The sequence below is a fragment of the Cetorhinus maximus genome, chromosome 2, assembly GCF_964194155.1.
Source record: "Cetorhinus maximus chromosome 2, sCetMax3.hap1.1, whole genome shotgun sequence".
Taxonomy (NCBI): Eukaryota; Metazoa; Chordata; class Chondrichthyes; order Lamniformes; family Cetorhinidae; genus Cetorhinus; species Cetorhinus maximus.
In genome coordinates, this window is record NC_135880.1 from 10387192 (window position 1) to 10403531 (window position 16340).

A 16340-nucleotide genomic window follows, 5' to 3' on the forward strand; every position below is an offset into this window, starting at 1 on the left:
ATCAATCAGCCTACAACGCACCTATACACGAGGAAGGAAAGCCTCGGTGGCGGAGAGCTTTGGGAGCAATATGTCAAAAGTCACCCTGTTGTCCCAAGCATTCTGCACGAGCCACATGTCATGCCTCAGATAGTTTCCCAAATGTTAATTTGTGAAAGAAATTGAGTGACGTAATACTGATTTCTTCTCCATCTCCCTGGAGGATATTTTCATAGACAACAAAATTATCTTGTAAACAATCCAAAAAACAGGGTCCAAAAAGTTTCCAGGCTCTTGTATTCCATGTCCAGCTTTGGCTTACCTTTCTTGTTTCTGTCAGATTCTGCATATTAATAACATTACTTCACCAGTCCATAAGTGTTGCCAAAGCCCAGAACTATACGCTACATTATAGACGACTTACCGCAAATGTAGTTTGCAAAATAGATGGTTGGATGAAGTAGACAAAAAAAAGTTTCTCCAAAATCAGTGCTTTAATTGTACTGAGTGGTTAATGGGTTATATTGTTCTGTCTGGGCATGTCTTCACTAAACTCACTCAGGGGGTGTAAACACAGTGACAGCAACCTGGCAGTACCTGGAATCAGCTTGTTTTCCATGTGCATGATGAGATGGTACACATTGCTTCGTCCAGATTTCAAGCTCTTTACCTTAGTCACCAGCTGTTAATCTGTAGTTTGCTTACTTACAGATCATGGCCAGTTTATTGTTCTGATTGACTTGTATATATGGGGGATGGGGTGGGGGGCGGGGGAAACAGGACTCCATCTGGAAGGAATTTTATAGGGTTTTATAAAGTTGCTGAAGAGCTGTCTTTGGCTGCTCATCCACATTATAATAGACATCAATTAAACAGGGCAAATCAGGTCAGCATGGATCATTGGCATCATACTATTTCAGATAAAAATCATTGGAATTGACATCAGTTGTACAAACAGTGCTCTTGATTAGCCACAAGATTTGCTGATAATTTAAGTTCAAGAGGGAGGCAGTGCCATTCTTTTGTTCATGGTAATTTGAGTTATGTCAATCATTTATGTTATCCCTTTCACCGTAATATTTTGGAAGTCTGTAAATTACAATTGATGTGACAAGTATCATATCTTGCAATTGGGAAGTTGAGCTGCATTTTGTGCTCAGTTATGCTACAAGGAAATAATTTTATGCTAATTGTAGCTCTAAATAGACTGTACAGTGAAGCCTTCAGGGTGGTCCTTCTTCAAGCCCTATGGCTGTGACGTGCAAGCAGTTGTTGTAACCTGGTATTATTTTGCACCCTATAAGTTAAGTCCCTCATTCAAGTTACCAATAGCTATTTTGTGATCCTATAACTTGCCATGAGGACTTATTTTACACTTCACGGTCAGTCAAATTTTGTTTTTATTCTTGGGGATTTTGGTATCTACACCTGTTTCAGGATCATGTTTTGTTTGTTTTCCTGCCTGCTCTGGCCAAGAAGAACAGAGAAGATTGTTGCTTCATCCAGATGTCAACATTTGCCACATTTCTAAATAACTTGAGTATCATCGGATTGGGTCCAAGTTTGTACACACTTTCAACCTTGCTTCAAACTTCCTTTAAGATTGCTCATGAGTTTACTGTATTTCCGGCTTGCCACGGTCCATTAGAAATGTATTTCACTGTGTTCATTCCAGGTTGCAGATACTTCTCACCTGGAATAAGAATGTAGCGGCAGTAGGGGATGGCACAGTCAGCAGACTAGATGGAGCTCTCTGCAGCCGAGAGCGACAGTGGAGCCAGCTGTTTTGCCTGCCCGGTGCCAGGGATCAGGACGTCTTCTCCGGGCTGGAGAGGAACTTGTAATAGGATAGGTTGTGGTCCACGTAGGTACCAATGACTCATATAGAACTAGGAAAGAGGTTCTGCTGAGGGAGTACAAGCAGCTAGGGGCTAAATTAAAAAGCAGAACCTCAAAGCAATAACCTCTAAATTACTACCTGACCCAAGAGCAAATGGACATAAGGTAATGAAGATTAGAGAGTTAAATGCGTGGCTCAGGGATTGGTATGGGAGAAATGGGTACTGGCACCAGTACTGGGAAAAGTGGGAGCTGTACTGTCAGGATAGTCTTCACCTGAACCGGCTGGAGTAAGTGCTTCTGGTAAGTCATATAACTAGGGCAGTAGAGAAGGTGTTAAACCACATATTGGGGGCAAGGAATCAAGTTTGCGAAGATGTGATAGATTAAGTAGAGAAGACAAGGCAAGAGAGCAAGTTAGGAATAAGGGAAATGATGATCAGAGCGTGGCAGGATGGGACATACCTTGTGAGTACACCACACAAGGCTGGAGGTTACAAATAGTGAAAAGACAGAACTAAAGCCTCTGTATCTGAATGCATGTAGCATTCGTAACAAATCAGATGAATTGACACCGCAAATAGAAATAAATACTTGTGACCTGATGGCTATTACAGAGACATGGTTGCAAGATGACATAGACTAGGACCTGAATACTCAAAGGCACATAACATTTAGGAAGGACAGGAAGCTAGAAATGGTGGAGGGGAAGCTCTGTTAATTAAGGATGACATTGGTATAATAGAGAGAGAGATGACTTTAGTTCTGGACATCAAGATGTAGAATCAGTTTGGATAGAGATGAGAAATAATCAAGGTAAGAGTCACTTGTGGGAGTGGTTTATAGGCCCCCTAACAGTAACCACACGGCAGGACTGGGTATACAGGAAGAAATAATACATATAGATTGAACAAATCAGATTGGCAAAAGTAGCCTGGATGATAAATTCATAATGTTTTCGGGACACTTTCTTAGAGCAGCACATTCTAGAGCCAACCAGAGAGCAGGCTATACTAGATCTGGTAATGTGCAATGAAATGGGATTGATTAATGACCTCATAGTGAAGGCATCCCTAGGTAGCAGTGATCATATGAATTTCATATTTAGTTTGAGGGAAGGAGGCACAGATGTAAAACGAGTGTTTTGAACTTAAATAACGGCAATTATGAGGACATGAACACAACTGGCTGAAGTGAGCTGGGAAATTAGGTTAAGCGATAGGTCAGTAGAGATGCAGTGGCAGACGTTTAAGGAGATAATTCAGAGTACTCAGAAAAAACACATTCCAGTGAGAAAGAAAGACTGTAAGGGAAGGACACCATCTGTGGCTAACTAAGGAAGTTAAAGATAGTATCAAATTGAAAGAGAAAGTGTATAATACCACAAGGATGAGTTGCAGATCAGAAAATTGGACAGAATATAGAAAACAGCAAAAAACAACTAAAATATTATTCATAAGGAAGGAGAAATTAGAGTACGAGAGAAAGCTAGCTAGAAATATAAAAACAGTAAGAGTTTATATAGGTATTTAAAAAAGAAAAGAGTAACTAAAGCTAGTGTTGGTCCTCTGGAGAATGAGAATGGAGAATTAATAATGGAAAATAAGGAAATGGCAGATGAACAGAACAGATATTTTGTTTGTCTGTCTTCACTGTAGAGGATTCAAATAACATCCCAGAAATAAATGTGAATCAGGAGGTGAACGGGAGGGAGCAACTTAAAACAATTCCAGTCACCAGGGAAAGGGTACTGCGAAAATTATTAGAACTAAAAGCTGACAAGCCCCCGCCCCCTGATAGACACCACCCTAAGGTCTTAAAAGAAGTGGCTGCTGAAGTAATGAGTGCATTGGTTTTAATTTTCCAAAATTCCCTCGATTCTGGAAAGGTCCCATCAGATTGGAAAATAGTAAAGGTGACTCCCCTGTTCAAGAAAGGAAGGAGACAGAAAGCAAGAAACTACAGGCCAGTTAGCTTAACATCTGTCATAGGGGAAAAGCTGGAATCTATTAAGGAGGTTATGGCGGGGCACTTAGACAATCTCAGTGCAATCAGGCAGAGTTAACATGGTTTTGTGAAAGGGAAATCATGTTTGATTAATTTATTGGAGTTCTTTGAGGAAGTAACAAGCAACATGGATAAAGGGGGACCTGTGGATGTGCTGTGCTTAGATATCCAGAAGGCATTTAACAAGGTGCCACATCAAAGGTTACTAAGCAAAATAAGAAATCCTGGTGTATGGAGTAACATATTTGCATGGATAGAGGAATGGTTAGCTAACAGGAGGCAGAGAGTAGGCATAAATGGGTCATTTTTGGGCTGGCAAGATGTGACAAATGGAGTGCCATAGGGATCAGTGCTGGGGCCTCAATTATTTACAGTTTATATCAGTGACATGGATGACAGGATCAAATTGCTAAATTTGCTGATGACACAAAGATGGGTAGGAAAGTAAGTTAAGAGGTCATAAGGAGCCTGCAAAGGGATGTAGATAGGTTTAGTGAGTGGGCTAAAGTTTTGCAGATGGAGTATAATTTGGGAAAATGTGAACTTGTCCACTCTGTTAGGAAGAATAGAAAAGTAATATTATTTAAATGGAGAGAGATTGCAGAGCTGAGTTACAGAGGGATCTTTGTGTCCTGGTACATTAATCACAAAACGTTAGTATGCAGGTGCAACAAGTGATTAGGAAGGCAAATGGATGTTGTATTTTTCCAGGGGAATGGAAGATACAAGTAGGGAAGTTTTGCTATAGTTATAAAGGGTGTTGGTGAGACCACATCTGGAGTACTATGAAGAAGCTCTGACGAAGGATCATATGGACTTGAAACATTAACTCTGTTTCTCTCTGCACAGATGCTGCTAGACCTGCTGAGTTTTTCCAGCGTTTTCTGTCTTTGTTTCAGATTTCCAACATCCGCAGTATTTTGCTTTTATCTGGACTACTATATACAGTTTTGGTCTCCTAATTTAAGAAAGGACAGAATTACATCAGAAGCAGCTCAGAGGAGATTGACTTGACTGATACCTGGGATTGGGGGTTGGGGGGGTGGGTGTTAAAGGTTGGACAGGCTGGGCCTATATCCACTGAGTTTAGAAGAATGAGAGGCGATCTTATTGAAATACAAGATCCTGAGGGGATTGACAGGGTGGATGCTGAAAGGATGTTCCCGTTGCGGGAGAGACGAGAACTAGGGTACACGGTTTAAAAATAAGGGATCTCCCCTTTAAGATGAGGATGAGGAGAATTATTTTCTGAGGCTCGTGAGACTTTGGAACTCTCTTCCCCAGAGAGTAGTGGAGGCAGGGTCATCGAGTATTTTTAAGGCAGAGGTAGATAGATTCTTGACTAACAAAGGAATCAAGGGATATTGGGGAGTAGGCGGGAATGTGAAGTTGAGGCCACAATCAGGTCAGCTATGATCTTATTGAATTGTAGAGCAGGCGTGAGGTGCCGAATGGCCTACTCCTGCTCCTAATTCACATGTTTGTATGTATGTTTGTATGCTTCTGCTACCTTGACTAGACAATCTTATTTAGTAGGTGCTTCAGCTCGCCATTCTCACTTTCTCAATACAATCATCCAACTCTGGAATAAGATATGAATCCACTTTTATCACTGTTTCCTTTTCGATGATCCACACGTAGTCTTTGTGTTCCATCCAGCTTCGGCACCATCACAATAGGTGAACTCCAATTACTGTAACTAGGCACTATGAAGTCATTCTGAAGCATGAATTCGATTTCTTTCTGTACTTGAGATAATTTTACTGGATTTAATCTATAAGGATGTTGCCTTATTGAAACTGAATCACCCACACATACATCACGTGTAGCTAAATTTGTCTTCCCCAGCTTATTCCCACAAATTGCCTTGTGTGACTACAATAGCTTTTCCAAATCACTTTGACACTTGTCTGGAAGGTAACTCAATATTACATTTAAATTTTTAAGTACCCCCTCATTGTCCAATTTGATTAGAGGAAAGTCAATTTCAGAATCCTTCATTTCTACCACGACTATCTCCTTTTGGTTATCTTCCCTGACAAAGTACTTTTTAAGCATATTTACATGACACACCCTCTGCTTCTATCTGGAGTATTTATTAAATAATTTACTTCACTCAGTTTCTTTTTAATCCTGTAAGGCTCACTAAACCTTGCCTTTAATGGTTCACCTAACACTGGTAACAAAACTAACAACTTCTCCCCAGCAACAAAAGCATGAGCTTTGGCTGTCTTATCTTCCTTTGCCTTCATCACTTGCTGTGATCTCTTTAAATGTTCCTTAGCTAAGCCACATGCTCTGTTCAATCTTTCTCTGAAGTTTATCACATAATCCAGGAGAGTAGTTTCTGAATTCTGACCCACTAACTTCTTCTGAATCAACTTAAGTAGTCCCTTTACTTCATGACCATAGACTAATTCAAAAGGACTAAATCCTGTTGATTCATTCGGAACATCCCTAATAGCAAATAACGAGAATGGAATCCCCCCGATCCCAGTCCTGTGGATAGTCTTGACTATAAGCCCTCATCATGGTTTTTAAAGTTTGATGTAGGAACAGGAGGGATCTGTAGAGTTGGGACGGTCTCTACCTGAACCGATCTGGAACCAGTGTTCTAGCGAAAAGGGTAAATATGGTGGTCAACGGGACTTTAAACTAGAAAGTGGGGGGGAAGGGAAGAGAAGTATGACTAATGGGAAACAAAGCAGCAGGTTAGCATGTCGGGGGGCGGATTCAACTTCATGGAAAATTATGAAAAAACTGAAAAGAAAGGAGAGCCCAGGAGAGGTTATTAAAGTCTCCAGAACACAAAATAGGACAGAGTGTTTGGAACAGGCTAGGAATCTAAATTCAAGCACATCAGATAAAGGAACGACAATGAGAAGGGGATGGGAAATACAGGACTGAAGGTGTTGTATCTGAATGCATGCAGTATACAAAATAAGGTAAATGAGCTTGTGGCGCAGATTGAAATTGGCAGGTATGATGTGATGGGCATCACGGAGACATGGCTGCAAGGGGATCAGGACTGGGAGCTAAATATCCAAGGATATACATCCTATCGAAAAGATAGGCAGGTTGGCAGAGGGGGTGGGGTTGCTTTGTTCGTAAGAAATGAAATTAAATCGATAGCAAGAAATGACGCTATGATGATGTAGAATTTGTGTGGGTAGAGTTGAGGAACCGCAAAGGTCAAAAAACCATAATGGGAGTTATGTACAGGCCTCCGAACAGTAATCAGGATGTGGGGCACAAGATACACCAGGAGATAGAAAAGTCGTGTAAGAAAGGCAAGGTTACAGTGATCATGGGGGATTTCAATATGCAGGTAGACTAGGAAAATCAGGTTGGTAGTGGATCCCAAGAAAAGGAATTTGTGGAATGTCTACGAGATGGCTTTTTGGAGCAGCTTGTGGTGGAGCCCACTAGGGAACAGGCAATTCTAGATTTAGTGATGTGTAATGAGGCAGATTTGGTAAGGGAGCTTAAGGTGAAGGAACCCTTAGGAAGAAGTGACCATAATATGATAGAATTTACCCTGCAATTTGAAAGGAAAAAGCTGGAATCAGATGTAACGGTATTACAGTTGAATAAAGGCAACTACAGAGGCATGAGGGAGTAGCTGGCCAGAATTGACTGGGAGATGAGCCTAGCAGGAAAGACAGTGGAACAGCAATGGCAAGAGTTTCTGGAAGTAATTTGGGAGAGACAGCAAAAATTCATCCTTAGGAAGAAGAAGCATACTAAAGGGAGGACGAGGCAACCATGGCTGACAAGGGAAGTCAGGGACAGCATAAAAGCTAAAGAGAAAGCATAGACCAACAGAGGACAACTAAAAAAGAAATAAGGAGGGAGAAGATTAAATATGAGGGTAAACTAGCCAGTGATATAAAAGAAGATTGCAAGAGTTTTTTTTAGATATATAAAGGGTAAGAGAGAGGCAAAAGTGGACATTGGGCCGCTGGAAAATGACACTGGAGAAGTAGTAGTGGGGAACAAAGAAATGGTGGAGGAACTGAATAGGTACTTTGCATCAGTCTTCACGGTAGAAGACATGAGTAACATCCCCAAATTTCAAGAGAGTTGGGGGCAGAGGTGAGTATGGTGGCCATTACCAAGGAGAAGGTGCTAGGAAAACTGAAAGGTCTGAAGGTGGATAAATCACCTGGACCAGATGGATTACACCCCAGAGTTCTGAAGGAGATAGCTGAAGAGATAGTGGAGGCGTTAGTGGTGATCTTTCAGGAATCACTGGTGTCAGGGAGGGTCCCAGAGGACTGGAAAATCGCAAATGTAACCCCCCTGCTTGAGAAGGGAGTGAGGCAAAAGACGGGAAATTACAGGCCGATTAGCCTGACCTCGGTAGTTGGTAAAATCTTAGAATCCATTATTAAGGATGAGATTTCAGAATACTTGGAAGTGCATGGTAAAATAGGGAAAAGTCAGCATGGTTTCATCAAGGGGAGGTCATGCCTGACAAATCTGTTAGAATTTTTTGAGGAGGTAACGAGCAGGTTAGACAAAGGAGAGCCAATGGATGTTATCTACTTGGACTTCCAGAAGGCCTTTGACAAGGTGCCGCACGGGAGCCCATGGTGTTAGAGGCAAAGTACTAGCATGGATAGAAGATTGGCTGTCTGGCAGGAGGCAGAGAGTGGGGATAAGGGAGTCCTTCTCAGGATGGCGGCTGGTGACTAGTGCAGTTCCGCAAGGGTCAGTGTTGGGACCACAACTTTACACTTTATACATTTAATGATCTAGATGAAGGAACTGAGGGCATCCTGGCTAAGTTTGCAGTTGATACAAAGACAGGTGGAGGGACAGGTAGTATTGAGGAGGTGGGGAGCTGCAGAAGGATTTGGACAGGTTAGGAGAATGGGCAAAGAAGTGGCAGATGGAATACAATGTGGGGAAGTGTGAGGTCATGCACTTTGGTAGGAAGAATAGAGGCATAGACTATTTTCTAAATGGGGAGAGAATTCAGAAATCTGGAGTGCAAAGGCACTTGGGAGTCCTAGTCCAGGATTCTCTTAAGGTTAACTTGCAGGTTGAGTCGGTAGTTAGGAAGGCAAATGCAATGTTGGCATTTATTTTGCGAGGACTAGAATATAAAAGCAGGGATGTGCTGCTGAGGCTTTATAAGGCTCTGGTCAGACCACATTTAGAATATTGTGAGCAATTTTGGGCCCCGTATCTCAGGAAGGATGTTCTGACCCTGGAGAGGTTCCAGAGGAGCTTCACGAGAACGATCCCAGGAATGAAAGGCTTAACATATGAGGAACGTTTGAGGACTCTGGGTCTATACTCGATGGAGTTTAGAAGGATGAGGGGGGATCTGATTGAAACTTACAGAATACTGAAAGGCCTGGAAAGAGTGGATGTGGGGAAGATGTTTCCATTAGTAGGAGAGACTAGGACCCGAGGGCACAGCGTCAGAGTAAAGGGAAGACCTTTTAGAACAGAGATGAGGAGAAACTTCTTTAGCCAGAGATTGGTGAATCTATGGAATTCATTGCCACAGAAGGCTGTGGAAGCCAGGTCATTGAGTGTACTTAAGACGGAGATAGATAGGTTCTTGATTGGTAAGGGGATCAAAGGCTATGGGGAGAAGGCGGGAGAATGGAGTTGAGAAATTTATCAGCCATGATTGAATGGTGGAGCAGACTCGATGGGCCGAATGGCCTAATTTCTGCTCCTATGTCTTATGGTCTTAATATGCCGTCTCTCTAAAGCACCTTGTGATTCAGGATGATAAGCTGATGACTTACTGTTTTATCCTGAGGCTGTTCATTATTTCCTTAAACAGGTGTGACATGAAATTCGAACCCTGATCCGACTATTCCTTTCGGTAACCCATATCTTGTTTAAAAAAAAAGATTTGGTTAACTTGTCTACAATTCTCTTTGCTGTAATATTCCTTAAAGGTATCGCTTCTGGAAACCTTGTAGCAACATCCATGAGCAAGCACTGATTTCCACTTTTAGTCTTGGAGAAGGGCCCTACACAATCAATCAGGACCCTGGTAAAAGGTTCCTCAAATGCTTGAATTGGAATTTAAGGTGCCGGTTTAATCTCTGCTTGAGGTTTTCCTGTCACCTGAAGTGTGACATGATCAACATAATTTCAATATATCTTTATGCAGTTCAGACCAAAAAAGAACTGTTTTTGTATTTTCGCCTTAGTTTTCCTTATTCTTATATGTCTCTTTACCTACCACAACTCTATTCCTTTTGGTTATCTTTCCTGTCATAGTTTTTTAAAAATTCATTCATGGGATGTGGGCTTCGCTGGCTGGGCCAGCATTTTATTGTCCACTCCTAGTTGCCCTTGAGAAGGTGGTGGTGAGCTTCCTCCTTGAACCGCTGCAGCCCATGCTGTGTAGGTACACCCACAGTGTAGTTAGGAAAGGAGTTCCAAGATTTTGACCCAGCTACAGTGAAGGAACGGTGATATATTTCCAAGTCAGGATAGTGAGTGACTTGGAGGGGCACTACCAGGTGGCTGTGTTCTCATCCATCCACTGCCCTTGTCCTTCTAGATGGCAGTGGTCATGGGTTTGGAAGGTGCTGTCTGAGGAATCTTGGTGAATTCCTGCAGTGCATCTTGTAGATGGTACACACTGCTGCTACTGTGCGTCGGTATTTACGTGACACACCCTCTGCTTCTTTCTTCTATCTGGAGTATTTATTAAACAATTTACTTCACTCAGTTTCTTTTCAATCCTGTAAAGCCCACTAAACCTTGCCTTTAATGGTTCACCTAACACTGGTAACAAAAATTGGAATTTGGACAAAAATTGCAGCAAAAATTGGAATTTCACGAGCTACTCTCAATATTTCATTTCTGTATCCAGATGGTATAACTATCTGACGTACCAACATCCATTTCTCCTCTGGAACATGAGACGGCCTCCACATCCTCATTAACACATTACCTTTAAGGCATTAACATTCTGGAATACATTCTGCCTCTGCTTCCGAATAAGCTCGCTGATATAATTTATTTGTGAATCCTTCTGCTTTAACTCTACCAATTTAACTGAACCAAACACTTCCACCTCATTCTCTTCAACCATCTCTTCTTGCATAATCTTTTCAAAGACAGATCCAGCTAACTGGATATCAGCGTCTTTTCCTTGCCTTTTAGATTCCTCCTCTTCCTGTTTCAACCTGTGAACTAGTGACCTCATTACCACACAATCTGAAAACAGTCCAGGATGTTCTTCCTGCAACATCTCTGTTGAATGCACCTCCACAGGCCGCTTGACTACAGTGTAGGCATCACCAACATCTATGACCCAGCTATATCATTACCTTAGATAAATTGACCCCCTGCACTGGGCAATTTTTCCACTACTCCAATGATCACCTCACCTGTTTACAACTTACTTTTTAAATTTACCTTCCACAATTGAATATGTTTAGCATCTCCATGAATTCCACTTGTTACCACTCTTTCCTGTAATACTCCGTCTGCACAACAAATAACACTACCCCATATCATTTAGGATTGACTATCTCTGCTGCTTGCCTTGCCGTTTTAATCCTCTGTTCTTCCACACGAGTTCTAAGTACTGAAGGAATTGAATCTTTAAATTCTTCCAAAAGAATTACTTTTTTAAGACATTATGATCCTAGCTGAGGTTACCCCTGGACAAGCCTGATCCCAGATCCTAACTTTTATTTGCTTCTTTAGGTATATGAAGAGAGTAGCTACTGAACAGAGTCACAGGAGGTACATGATGAACTTCTGACAAAAGAATAAAACATTTATTAAACAAGAAAAGATGAACTATATTACAATACTTCACCCACAACTATACCTTTACAGATATATACAGATTTGTAATGATAACACAAGTTACATAATCTAATGTCCACAGTAAATGCACAGTCCATGTACCAATAGACACCCTGTGGTCAGACAAGTCACACTGTGAAATCAAGTGACAGATGCTACCTCAAACAGATGCTATCTCCTCAACTCCCCCCAGATGCTTGTCACACCATAAGCCTACCGGTCTCACTGAACTCCATCTTTCACATGAGGGTTTCCAATCTCCAAGAGCTCACCTTGGAATATTCTCCCAAACTGACTCTCTCTCAGACACCTTCCACAAGGGTTCACCTCCAGGGTTTCAAACTCTGCCTCCGATATTCCTCTTCCCTGGGTCGCCACGTGCATTCAAGCTGCCTTCCACGTAATCTCTTTCACTGACTCGGCCGTCAACAATACTACTGCTCCACATGCCCATAGCAAAGAGTTACAGATCTTCAGTTGTCTCTTTAGGCCTTCTTGCCTCTTGCAAACTGTTTTCGCTTTAAATCTGCTTTCTGCATCTTTTGTCTCTTCAAATCTGAAGCTTGAAGCCTTTCTCTCTGCCCCCCACTTTTAACTTCATTAACAGGATCTTTTCCAGGTTCCTGTCCTTCCTTTGACTAGAAAGTCGTCTTTAGACGTTACCCTCTTCCACTCACCTGGATTTTGGGGTCTGTCTTTAGCTTGGGATTAACTATCTGTCCCTTCTACTCCCAGAAAAGTCTTGGCAATGGTTAAAGCCATATTTGCAGTCTAACCACTTCGAAATCCCTCAAACCAACTCCTGAGTTCAATGTTCTTCTTGTACTCATAGCCTCAAGATTCACCAACTCCATGCCAATCAAAGAATTTCAAAAATCCTGCAGAGAGCCCCCAATTTTGTTATGTTACGGGAGGTGCTATTTGCCAGGCTGACCAAATCCAGAAGGGAAACTTGGCCACGCCATCACAACGGGTTTGCAATTTGTATTTATTACGAGAAGGTTTGTGTACTGAATTCAGAAGTAATGAGTCCACTCACACCTTTAGAGATTTTAAAAATTAAATTAAAATGTTTATTAACAAAAAATAATTCAACATATACACAAGATTACAGTTAATCAACTTGACCCCCAACTAAACACCCACTTTAAAACAACGGTCCAAAATAGATTTTAAACTTGGGAGACAACCCTGTAAGGTTGCCACAAGCACCCACTTGACAGTGAAATTCCAAAGGCTTTCTGCACAACTTTGGTTACTGGAACAGCAGACTTCTGTAAAGTGCCTAGAGGCTTTTCCCCCAAGTCTGTTTCACACGGTGTACCTTTCAGATCTCACATGGCCACACATACACATACAAGCCAACTTTACAATACCCCACAATAATGTTATGAAAAACATGATAGTTTCGTGACACTTGTAGGTGGTACACACTGCTGCCACTGTTCGGTGGTGGCAAAGCCCACTTAATTGGCACCCCTTCCACAAACATTCAGTCCTGCTGCCACTGACGCACAATAGCAGCAGTGTGTACCATCTACATGATGCATTGCAGAAACTCACCAAGGCTCCTTAGACAGCACCTTCCAAACCCACGACCACTACCATCTAGAAGGACAAGGTCAGCAGATACATCAGAACACCACCACCTGGAAGTTCCCCTCCAAGCCACCCACCTTCCTGACTTGGAAATATATTGCCATTCCTTGACTGTCGCTGGGTCAAAATCCTGGAACTCCCTCCCTATAAGCACTGTGGGTGTACCTACATCACAGGGACTGCAACGGTTCAAGAAGGCAGCTCACCACCACCACCTCAAGGGCAGTTAGGGATGGGCAATAAATACTGGCGGAGCCAGTAACACCCACATCCCGTAAATGAATTTAAAAATGTCGAGAGACTGGAGAGCTAAATCTATTGTCTGACCTTATAGCCTAGCATTTTTTTCTATACAAACATACCAACTGGAAGCAGGAGTAGGCTACTTGACCCCTCGAGCCTGCTTCACCATTCAATAAGATCATGGTCAATCTAAGTGTAACCTCAACCCCACATTCCCGCCTACCCCCACCTGATAACCTTTCACCCCATTGTTAATAAAGAATCTGTCTAGTTCTACCTTAAAAATATTCCAAGACTCTGCTTTCATCACCTTTTGAGGGGGAGAGTTCCAAAGATACTCTACCCTCTGAGAGAAGAAATTTCTCCTCACCTGTCTTAAATGAGCTACCCCTTATTTTTAAACACCCTAATCTACATCTGTTCTGTCAAGGCCCCTCAGGATCTTAAAGGTTACAATCAAGTCACCTCTTCCTTTGCTAAATTCCAGTAGATACAAGCCTTACCTGTCCAACCTTTCCTCATAGGACAACCTCCCCATTCCTGGTATTAGCCTAGGAAACCTTCTCTGAACTGCTATTGCCTTTACGCCTTTCCTTAAATGAGGAGACTAGTGCTTTTGCACCATACTCTAGATGTGGTCTCACCAGTGCCCAGTACAACTGAAGCATAACCTCCCTACTTGGGTAATCAATCTCCTCACAATAAATGATAACATTCTATTAGTTTTCCTAATTGCCTGTATATTAACCTTTTGTGATTCATGCACTAGGACACCCAGATCCCTCTGCAATCTTTAACCATTCAGATAATAAGCTTTTTTATTCCTCCTGCCAAAATGAACAATTTCAAGTTTGCCCACATTATACTCCATTTGCCAGATCTTTGCCCACTCACTTAACCTTTCTATGTCACTTCGTAGCCTCCATGCATCCTCTTCACAATTTACTTTCCTATCTCTGTCTGTCGTCAGCAAATTTAGCAGCTATACCTTTGGTCCCTTCATCCAAGTCATTTTATATAAATTATAAAAAGTTGAGACCCTAATACTGCTCCCTGTGGCACACCGCTCATCACATCCTGCCAACCAGAATAATACCCACTCATGCCACCTCTGCTTTCTGTTAGCTAGCCACTCTTCTATCCATGCTAATATGCTACCCCCTACACCATGAGCTTCTATTTTCTGCAGTAACCTTTGATATGGCATCTTATCAAATGCCTTGTGGAAATTTATATAAAATACATCCACTGGTTCCCCTTTATCCACAGCATGTGACTCTTTCAAAGAACTCCAATGAATTGGTTAAACATGATTTCCCTTTCACAAAACCATGTTGACTTTACCTGATTACCTTGAATTTTTCGAAGTGCCCTTCCATAACATCTTTAATAATAGCTTCTAACATTTTCGCTATGACAGATGTTAGCCTAACTGGCATGTAGTTTCCTGCGTTCTGTCTCCCTCCCTTTTGGAATAAAGGAATTACATTTGCTATTTTCCAACCTATTGGAACTTTCCTCAAATCTAGGGAATTTTGGAAAATTAAAACCAATGCATCAACTATCTCACTAGCCCCTTCTTTCAAGGGGGTAGCATACTAGCATGGATAGAAGAGTGGCTAGCTAACAGAAAGCAGAGGTGGCATGAGTGGGTTTTTTTCTGGTTGGCAGGATGTGACGAGCGGTGTGCCACAGGAAGCAGTATCGGGGTCTCAACTTTTTACAATTTATATTGGGTGGTAAAGTCTATCCAGACCTGGAGATTTGTCAGCCTGCAGCCCCAACAACCTGCTCAATAACACTTTCCTGGTGATTTTCCAGAGTTCCTCCCTCCCTTCCATTTCCTGATTTATAGCTATTTCCGGGATGTTACTTGTGTCCTCTATAGTGAAGACTGAAGCAAAATACATGATTAATTCATCCGCCATCTCCCTACTTTTCATTATTAATTCCCCAGATGTGTACTCTAAAGGACCAATGCTCACTTTGGTGACCCTTTTCTTATTTAACTATCTATAGAAACTCTTACCAACTAGCTTTCTCTCGTAATTTAATTTTTCCCTCCTCATTAATCTTCTTGTCATTCTTTGCTGTTCTTTATATCCTCTCCAATCTTCTGACCTGCCACTCCGTCATTGGGTAATTATCTGCTTTTTCTTTAAGTTTGATACTGTCTTTTAACTTTTTTAGTTAACCACGGATGGTGGGCCCTCCCCTTGGAACTTTTCTTCCTCATTGGAATGTATATGTTCTGTGTACTCTGAAATACCCCTTTAAATGTCTGCCACTGAACCTCGTGACCTATCCCTTCACTTCGTTTGCTAGTTCACTTTAGGTAGTTCCGCTTTCATGCTCTCACAATTGCCCTTATTTAAGTTTCAAATACTAGTCTTGGACGCATTCGTTTCTCCCTCAAAATGAATGTAAAATTCAATCATATTATGATTGCTGCCTCCTAGGGGTGCTTTCACTAGGAGGTTATCAATTAATCCTATCTTGTAGCTCAATACCAGGTCTAGTATAGCCTGCTCTCAGGTTGGCTCCAGAATGTGCTGTTCCAAGAGACTACCCTGAAAATATTCTATGAACTCATCTACATTACCTTTGCCCATCTGATTTTTACCAGTCAAGATGTAGATTAAAATCCCCCGTGATGATTGCTGTACCTTTCTGACAAGCTCCCATTATCTCTTTTATACTCTGTCCTACCGCATAGTTACAATTAGGGGACCTATACACCACTCCCACAAGTGACTTCTTGCCTTTATCATTCCTCATCTCAGCCCAAACCACTTCTACATCCTGGTTTCCTGAAATTAGGTCATCCCTCTCAAAATGTGCTAATACCATCATTAATTAAAAGAGCCATCCCT

At 41.8% G+C, this 16340-nt stretch overlaps 1 protein-coding gene across 2 annotated transcripts in view; it reads left to right on the forward strand.

The window, feature by feature from the left end:
• The window catches only part of fam193a (family with sequence similarity 193 member A), a 241983-nt gene that overhangs the window by 110795 nt on the left and 114848 nt on the right, over positions 1–16340 (forward strand). The gene's annotated exons all lie outside the window — the stretch shown is intronic.